This window comes from Haliotis rufescens, unplaced genomic scaffold (assembly GCF_023055435.1).
Source record: "Haliotis rufescens isolate VD_foot unplaced genomic scaffold, xgHalRufe1.0.p SCAF_4, whole genome shotgun sequence".
Lineage (NCBI taxonomy): Eukaryota > Metazoa > Mollusca > Gastropoda > Lepetellida > Haliotidae > Haliotis > Haliotis rufescens.
In genome coordinates, this window is record NW_025964112.1 from 48,107,825 (window position 1) to 48,117,840 (window position 10,016).

The 10,016-nt window shown below is 40.5% G+C and overlaps 1 non-coding gene across 1 annotated transcript; it reads left to right on the plus strand.

The window, feature by feature from the left end:
- Positions 1–3,802: 3,802 nt before the first annotated feature.
- Positions 3,803–3,884, plus strand: Trnal-aag. Its single transcript has one exon. It is a non-coding gene; the product is annotated as a tRNA-Leu (tRNA).
- Positions 3,885–10,016: the final 6,132 nt, after the last annotated feature.

Here is a 10,016-nt window from a genome sequence, read left to right on the forward strand (position 1 = left end):
TCGAGCTGTAATACTACGCGGACATTCAAAGTCACGTGACAGCTGCGGATGTAGGTCACTTATCCACCGCTGTGCCCATTATTGACTTAAAGTGGAGCTTCGTGCAGTGTTGCTAGCATTTGTCAACCGTCTGAGCGATTCCTATTCAAGGAAGAGAGCTTGTAGGTTTGGATGACTGTTCGGCTCAGAATCCAGAATGGACGAGGCGGAGAAGGAGCTTAGATGTTTTCGTTTGAAACATTCGATGCAGTTAAAGTTGTTTGAAATGCGAAGTCGGACTCTGAAGAATATATTTAACCCGAATCGTCTCGATCAGATAATAGTAGGTTGGAAACCGGAGATAACAACAAACAAAACCTGTAAAAAAGGTTTGTGATTGAGGCTATAGATGAGGGGTTGGTTTGTTTTACAATAATAATTCAACACAAATTGATATTTTGTGTCCGATCACAAGCAGGGAATTCTTAAGAAGTCACATTCTCTCATATTATTTTTCGGTATCTTTTACCGATATCCCGTTATTTTGACGCTTGAAAATTGAAATAAGTCGTTTAAAATAAATGGAATGGTGTGAAGTATTTGTTCAGTTGTCGGATGTGCCCATGTTCACTCTGCAGAGTGGCGTTCCTTTGAACCCGATGATCGTTGGTTCGAGTCCCTGATTCGCCCTGGTTATGACTCTTGATTTGTCAGCAGTTTCATTTCGGGTTTTCATCCCACTTTAAACTGTCACGCCTTCATGAAATAGAAAATAATATGTTGAAAGCAACCTTAAACTCAACTCACTTACGTAGCGAATCTGATTGTTATTTCATGAGATTATTTATACTATACTGTTATATCTCTCGTTTGTAACAATAAATAATGATTATGATTATTATTATTTCTAATCAAAATAATATTGAGGACTCGTGCAGCCTCTTTATTTCAAGGGGATCCCAGGATACGATTGGTCCACAGTTACATATAGTGCGGGGGGTCAGGGTGGGTGTGGTTCAGAGTTCAGTACGTGTGATATCGTACTCTCATTGTATCAGTTGGCTAGCCCTATAAAACCGGACTTGTACAAGCACCCCAACACACATGCATGCACGTCGCTAAGGAAGTGAAGACCGTTTCCGTGGTCTAGTGGTAGGGTGTCCGCCCGGAGAGCGGAAGGTCCGGGTTTCGATTCTCGGACGCTTCATACCAAAAGACGTTAAAAGATGGTAATTTTGTTGGCGCTCCGCTTTAATGGACTAAAACAAGGCCTGGTCGGCTCGGAGTCTGTATACTGTGTCTGAGTGGGGTATTCATGTTAAACTGGGGCATGGTATCTTAGTTGGCTAGCACTTTAAAATCGGCGTCAGTCCGGACAAGTACAAGCAGACACACAAACACACACAGACACGTGTGCAGTAATCTTGGACGCGACGTTAAACCCCATTTCACCTCAGCAGGGGCACTGCGGTAGCCTAGTGGTTAAAGCGTTGGTTGGGCACGCCGAAGACCCGGCTTCGATTCCCGAGATGGGTACACTGTGTGAAGCCCATTTCTGGTGTCCCCTGTCGTGATATTACTGGAATATTGCTAATAGGGGCGCTTAACCATACTCACTATTTCACGCCCAAGGAGACCAAATCTTGCCTGGAAACGGTGTTTGTTTTGTTTGTTTGTTTGTTGTTTAACGCCGCATTCAGCATATCCCAGCTATATGACGACGGTCTGTAAAATAATCGAGTCTGGACCAGACGATCCAGTGATTGACATCATGATCATCGATCCACGCAATTGGGATCGATGACATTTATCAACCAAGTCAGCGAGTCTGACCACCCGATCCCATTAGTCGTCTGTTAGTCTGGGTTGCTGAAGGCCTATTCTAACCCGGAATCTTCACGGGTCTGGAAACGGTGTTAAACATAATGACTTTCCGTATTTCCTCCAAAACACGCTGGCCTCTAATTGACGCCGGGTCATCCGCTCTATCCAAAAAATAAAAGCCGGGACACAGTTAGATGCCAGGTCTCCAGATAACGGTTTCCTGTGTCAAACTGTGATATATAGGTGTTAATAATGACCGTTTCCTGCAAATCAACCCTTTGTCTGACCACAGAATTTGGGATTCAGTTAGGTAGTGAGTTGCCATTGTGACAGCATTAAACAGAATAGACGCCAGGGCCCCGTTCCACAAAGCCATCTTAGCGCTAAGGTGATCGTAAGTCCCATGCTTTAACACTGGCTTACGTGGTCGTAACGCTAAGATCGCTTTGTGGAACGGTGCCCAGGTCGACGGCTAACGCGAAATTGATATTCTCCCTGGGCGTTTGATAAAGGAAGTACGGTATTTACTGAATAAGGCATGTAGTTCATTAAGTAGGCCTGTTTCACACTTCTTCGATTTCTGGAACACATGTACACTGTGGATGCATAGTGGCATACCTTTACGTTGAATGAAAGATAAATAATAGACCGAAACAAATGCAACGTCTTGATCTTCAAACATCAAATACTTAATTATACAATAGAAATAATATATTTATCATCCAAAACTGGCTCCCACAGGAGATATCGCTTGGGTGAGATCAAGCGATATCTACACTGTAGATATCGCTGCAATGAAATTGCATCACAATGCTTTGCAGACCATTGTGGCGTCATTGGTTACCATGACATCACAATCAAATGACATCACTAATGGCTCTGCTAATGAAGCTGTAAGCAGTACTTTTTACATTTAAGACACTGCTTATTACTGTCTACAAACTGAAAAGGTTGGAAGAATGATGTTGGATGATAAATAAAATCTCACCCTCGTGTCTTTTGATATCAAATATATCAACACTCGTTGATAAAAGTGGAAAAAATCCTCAGCAAGCCTCGGAGTTTTCCCACTTTTATCGACTCGTGTCGATATATTTGATATCAAAAGACACTCGGGTGAGATTCTCTATATAAACAACTGCGTAACAAAAAGAATGGGTGCACGAAGAAAGTATATATTAAACTTATTTATTCTGGAATCAATTACAGTCAATAGCTGTCGATATGTTGCAGAAACGCAAAGATACATAATTATCATATAGATACATTCCCATGCGATTAAACATGGGGTACGTTAAATCCTTTTGAACGCATCAGATCGAGTCGCATTCAAAAATTGTTTCAGTACATTTGGTTATATATCAAAACATGATGTGCCTATATTTTGACACAACATTAAACAACGTTCGAAGTGTGAATCCAACCATTCTTTTTATAACAACCGCAAGGCACGTCACAGAATTTACCAGAAATTATGGAAATATGTGTTACAACCCCCCGTTGAGAGCCCCTTTGGTTGACAAAGCTCCTTACACCTTTTCAAATCTGATATGCACAGCAAATCAATACAGAGTGGTGCGTAGAGCTGTAGAAACAAAGCGGGGCGAGTACAGTTTCGTCAAGCTACGAAGGACATTGTTTCCTCGCGATTCGATGGACTCCGGTATTGTTCGGCTGTAGTACATAAATGTGTCAGTTTGTCAGAGTGTCCATTATTAATTTACTTCTAGAATGAAAAACAATGGTGAAAAACGGGAATATAGGCGTTGATCCAACTCCACTGTGGCACAGGCATGACCAGGCGTGTTTTCTGGACGTGACAGAGGGGAGACATCCCTGAGAGCAAGTCATTGTTTGCATGCAGAGGATTTCCTGAATTTCTTTTAACAAAAGTCAGTCCCCAAAAGTCTGCAGACAGATAATAACTTCATCAAACCACAGAAACATTTACACAAATTATGGAGGAAATTATCCGTATAATCACTTCATAGTTCACGGCGGTAGCGTGGCCGAGCGGTCTAAGGCGCTGGTTTAAGGCACCAGTCTCTTCGGAGGCGTGGGTTCGAATCCCACCGCTGCCATATACTTTTTGTCATATTATTTTTTGCGTTAAAAAACTGCGTATAAACGTAATACCGTTTTTTTTAACCAAACGTGTGACCAAAAGAGAAATTTATGTTGCCTAAAATCCTAGAGGAAAACATACTTTTTGGGAGTGGTTTTGTATGGAGACTAGATATTTGTTTCCGCTATAGAGTTGAAAAACACCTTTTTTCATAATTAACTATAAGCCTTAATATTTTTGAAAAAATCCATCTTACAACAATGCGTATTTTTTCGCAGACAATGTCTTTCTTCAGAACAGTTTGAAGCATAAATATATTTTTCAAGCGTTCAAGCATGTCTTGAATATTCTGTCTCGAAGAAAGGTTCCAGGCGCTCTCCGTACTACATGCCAACACTGATAAACACAATATGACTTTGTTGACTTATCTCATTTGTGGCCTCAGTGCTGTGTTTGTTTGTTTGTTTGTTGTTTAACGCCGCACTCAGCAATATTCCAGCTATATGACGGTGGTCTGTAAACAATCGAGTCTGAACCAGACAATCCAGTGATTGATATGAGCATCGATTCACAATCGCAATTGGGACGCGATGACATGCATCAACCAAGTCAGCGAGCCTTACCACCCGATCTCGTTAGTCGCCTCTTACGACAAGCATAGTCGCCTTTTTATGGCAAGCATGGGTTGCTAAAGACCTATTCTATCCCGGATCTGTAGAGTATGTACGCCATTAATACAGGCAGTCGACCCTTGACTCAACTTCTTAAATCTTAAATGGCGTTTGAAATATCCTTTTTCACTAAAAAATATTTTGATATTGAAATGTATGGGCTGTGGATGGCGAAGATCTCATCGTTATTATGGGATAGGGAAAAATCAAATATTTGTTATGGCTGGGATGTCGAAAATCAAATCTTAGTTGTGGTCGAGATGGAATATTAAGTAAAAGCTTATTTATTGCCCCGATAGACGAAATTTAAACTTGGCTGTGGTTGGGTATCGGAAATAAAATCTTGGTTATGGTTGGGATGGAAGAATAAAAGCTTATGTATGGCCGTGACAGCGAAATTAAGGTTTAGTTATGCCGGGATAGAAAAATGAAAGCTTATTTATGGCTTTAATCTTTCCAACTGAGGGGACAGATTTTGCCTTCTTTGGCAGTTGTGATGTCAAATGCTTACATTATTGTGACCTCAGGTTAAAAGCATCTTCCCGAGGCAAGTGAGTTAACTGACTATAAAAGTCCAGTTTCCTTTCAAAGTCAGATAACTCTCTTGCCTCGGGAAGATGGGTTAAAAGTGGCGAAGCCAGGTTTCATCCACAGTCACAAATCGCAGAACGTTTCTGGATCAGCTTCAAACAGAGCTAGATTATCACGAGACATGGTGCGTTTTTCTAACCCAAAGAACTGATACATTCTTTATTCCCAAAGTGTGATAAAGGAATGCACTATTAATTCATGATGCTCAGTCATTCGTCGCTCGGTCATCACCACATCGTGGATTCTCTGAATTATTTCTAGTGTTGCTGACCCAGCAGGACTTCCAGGACCAGGGTCGTCTTCAAGGTCCCGCTTAAACTGCTACCTCTTTGCGGTGGCACAGAAAGGGCCATTCGGCCCTGTGGTTGTACTCTTATATTCATGGATGGCTTTGAGCGTTAAGCCCATTTTCAGCAAGTACTTGAGCACTGCACGTTTCTCAAGTTTTTCCATTTTCGAAAGGTCACAGCCCTCTGGTATTACTGACTGGTCACAGCGAAATATTTTGCTCAGTTGACTCCAGTTTTGTGGATATACCTCTATGGCATCATGTAATGCCCACAAAAACAGAAGGGGCGGTCGGGTAGCCTAGTGGTTAAAGCATTCGCTCGTCACCCTGAAGACCCGGGTTCGATTCCCGACATGGGTACAATGTGTGAAGCCCATGTTCTGGTGTCCCCTGCCGTGTAGTGCTGGAATATTGCTTAAAGCGGCGTAAAACCATACTCACTCACCACAACAACAGATTACACTATTACGCAATTCCATCCATGTGAGGCTCAGAACTTGTCAATCAACCCAGGTAGGTCAAGCTGGAACTTGTATCGGTATATTTGAAAAAGACAAAACATAATGCCAGGATCTGATGGTCTTTGGTTCGAATCCAAGAACCTAATTATCACTCTCGGGTTTTCAGCACCATACCCGAAATTACTGGTTTCGGTGAAGTAGCAACCGACTGGGATCCGTATCGGTGAAATCGTCCGGATTAAGGGGTGTACTGATTAACGAGGTCTCACTGTAACTAAACCTGAAACTTTATGTTTTTCCTTTGTAAATTACATATTGTTTTACTGTATTGGAGGGACTGAACGAAACATTATTACTTTTGTTCTGTAGGTACTGCAGCACTAATATTTCTTTTAAACTTTTATCCCCATCTTATGGTTACACAACAACGCAAAAGTCTTTTATTTTATTTCGCAAAACGTCTGCCGAGTATCTGCGAAACTAATTCCCCCTTTTGTGGGACCAAGGATCTTTATGACCCCCCGGGCGTCACCACAAGCGTGGTGTTGGAAGACAAGTTATACATGTACATTCCATATGGTGACTGTTTTTCACTATTCATATTCTAATTTCATTCATAATACCACATCATTAAAGTACTCCCTGAAAATTGAAAATGACTTCGAATGTCAAGAACAATGGATTGAACGAGAACAAATGATGAACTACACATAGAATATTCAATTATTGTCTGTTTTATCAGCCGCTACGTTTGTATTGTGTGCATTGTACAAAGAAGGATTTTGTCTGTCATCTTGCAGATTTAGACTCACAATGTGTTCATTCGAATTAGGAACGAGAATAATTGATTATCATCAATATATATATTGCAGTTATACATGTGCACTGAAAATGTATTCACTTCGTATACGACCTTCGACCTTCGACCTGTTTTGTCTATGCAATATCCTATCCTTGGGAACCGCTTGTGTACAGGCCAGTTAATATTTTTTTTATCAAATCTATTTTCATTTGTTTCCACCATTCTCTCTATCACCTTTTATGCATATTTATGTTGCTTAATCTTATTGTCCACGTCAGTGACTGATTTCAACCACGTGTTTGGGTGTTCCCAAATGTCCTGTATCAAAAACACTGTGTTTTCCTTCCTAATCTAACGTCATAACATTTCAAATCATAACCTTCATCTAATACACAAAAGATGATGTCAAGACATATTTTATTTGTTTTTGTTGTCTGTGGCCAGTGCATATTTTAACAAACAGGGCCCCGTTCCACAAAGCGATCTTAGCGCTACGACTGTAGTAAGTCCGTGTTAAAGAATGGGAGTTACGATCGACTTAGCGCTAAGATCACTTTGTGGAACGGGGCCCAGGACCGTTAGCTGATATAAGGAATGTAACATCCAGCGGATCTTCTAGACTAACATCTAGTCTCTGAAATGAACATATCGTACATAAAAAAACAGTTGTTCAGTTATCTTAATAAAAATATAATAAAAAGGAGCCCAGTGACTCTCTTCATTTTCAGACCCTGATACTGCAGTGATCTAGACTTTCCAAACATTAAAGACTTGCATGGGCTGTATTTGATATATATTTGTATCAGGGTCTGTAAAACAGACTACTGATCTTCCAGTCATCTCACTTACTCTTAATCAAATAAGAGAACTGAAAACGACATTCGTCAGTCTGTTAACGAAGTTTGTATAATTAATATTTTGAAAAAGACAGTTAAACGACATTCGTGACAGGGAGGATTGTATGGTAGCTGTAGCAGACAGATTTACAGTCGTTGTCGACGAGAGGCACGTGCATCAAGTTATTTGAGCGGCATTGGCCTTGTAGAATGTTACGATACTTTGAGGGTTTCTGTGCCAGTGACGGACGTAATTCAAACTCCTTCCACACTGACACCGTATCAAAGTTATTTTGTGCCGATTATATATCTCTAACTGACAGGGTGGGGAAGTGGGGTGGTAGTTCACGCGAAACTGATGACACTGTCTGTGTTTGCTGGGCGGCGCCTTTGATATCACCTCCAAATATACATGTAATAGAATGAACCATTAAACACATAAGGATCGCAGAGAAAAAAAAAAGATTCTCTCTTGTTGTATATCAATGCACCAATTCATCTTTCAGAAGCGTTTTGTGTCTCTGTGCCTAATATATCCTCAATTTACGAAAATATGTAATGCATGTGTCTACAAAAATATAGATATAGGTATTTGCGAAAGACTGTTTATTCCCGCGTGGCGTGGCAGTTTGATATTGAACATTAAGATAACGAGAGCAGGTATAGGAGATTCACCTGTAAATGAGGCCGACTCTGTAATTAGATAAACTTTCTTTTAGACGAGTTGCATTTTGTATTTAAGAGTAAATTAAACTGACCTTTTTTATAAGAAAACGAAATTTTACTGAAGGTGTTAGTCAGTTCGCAAAAGTGATTGCGAAAGTTAGATTTTGTCACTTTTTGACCAAGTAAATGTTCATGTACACATCAGCTGTATTGAAACCAGTGTCAAACCACTACATAAGTATATGCTAGTACATACATGTATTCATGTAGATTTGTACAAGACAAGACACAATGCAAGTTGATCATAAATTAAATATTCAAGTCAAAAAGAATATTTAATTATAACATTATTATAGCAGGAATATTTTATAAACTGGTGTTTACATGTATTTATCAAATGTACCTGCAATCCATTCACAGCTTAGCACCATAGACTACATTGTACATGTATGAAGAGTTTTGTCATGGCCCGCCACGCATTGATGGCGTGATAGTCCCATAAAACTCCTAATCAGTGCCATAAAACAAGAAAATAGTTTTCGTAGAAATCCGCTGATTATTCGTGAATTATTCGCAAATTATTCGCAAATTATTTGCAAATTATTCGCGAATAATTTTCAACTTATCCACGGAATATCCGCGGATTATTCGCAAATTTACCGCAGAACTGGAAAACAAACTTCTGCGATGTAGTGCATGTAGGGGTTACGGTTGGCCCTGTGGTCGTATCCACTGAAATTCTTAGTTGAAGCAGGATCCGCTGATTTGGGGTTCGAATCTCGGATTTGCTCGAATTATTGTCGGTAGTTTGTCAGCATCTTAACATAATTCCCTTGGTTCTACCAAAGTGGTAAATGTCTTCGACCGTGGGCTTTACCCCCACGTTAATCTGACACTCTCTCATAACTGAAATACTCATCAAATCAGCGTTAAATCCCACTCACTCACTCACTCACTCACTCACTCGTACATGAGAGTGACGAGAAGAACCACGAGAAGCAGTCGTAATATATCTACAACCTGCTCACATCCCATTCAACGCCATGTCAGATCAATGGCTGGCTGTTCACTGGTATTAACCACGTTATCATGTCATTGGTAGCGAGGGCGGATCTGACTGATGTATGGGGGTGTAGGGTTGGGAGGTGGTGGGGTTGGATGGTGGGATGGGGTGGTCGGGGTGGTTATGGTGACTGAATAAAACTCCTTTTCCATCATCTATGCTTCCCCACTCCAATGTCTTCACCTAGCAACACTTGGATAAAGCTGCCTAAATTCAGTATAGGTTTCGCGTTATCTAAAACATCCATATTAATATCATTCCTTCATAACAATATATCAAGCGACTTGGTAGATATCTCAAATTTGAAGACATTTCTTTTATTTCAGTTCTGAGGCTATTTTAGCTTTAGACACAATGTGGTCATAACCATCCTATATCAGTTCAGAAAGTGACCCTTCTCTAAAGCTGTAGTCCTGAGTGAGCCAGTGAAATCATCAGGGGGCACGTATATATTCTAATCCCCTGAGAAACTCCGCAATCAACCCAAGATGAGGTTCATGCCAATAATATCATCATTCGTTTTGACAAAATTTGAATTTGAATGTGCCTTTTCCTGTTTTTTGAAGCACGTTACGAGATTGCTGCCTTCTGATGTCGAGGCTTCAGAAGATCCAAGATGGCGTCCTGCCCCTCGAGAGGCACAGTTTGACAGGGGCATGTCTGATTTACTTAGATTGGATATTCACGAACACTGTTCCCAACCTGTCTTGCAATTGCATTGAAGGGGGAAATGTCATGTTGAAAAGGCCATTCTAAAATGTTATTTTCA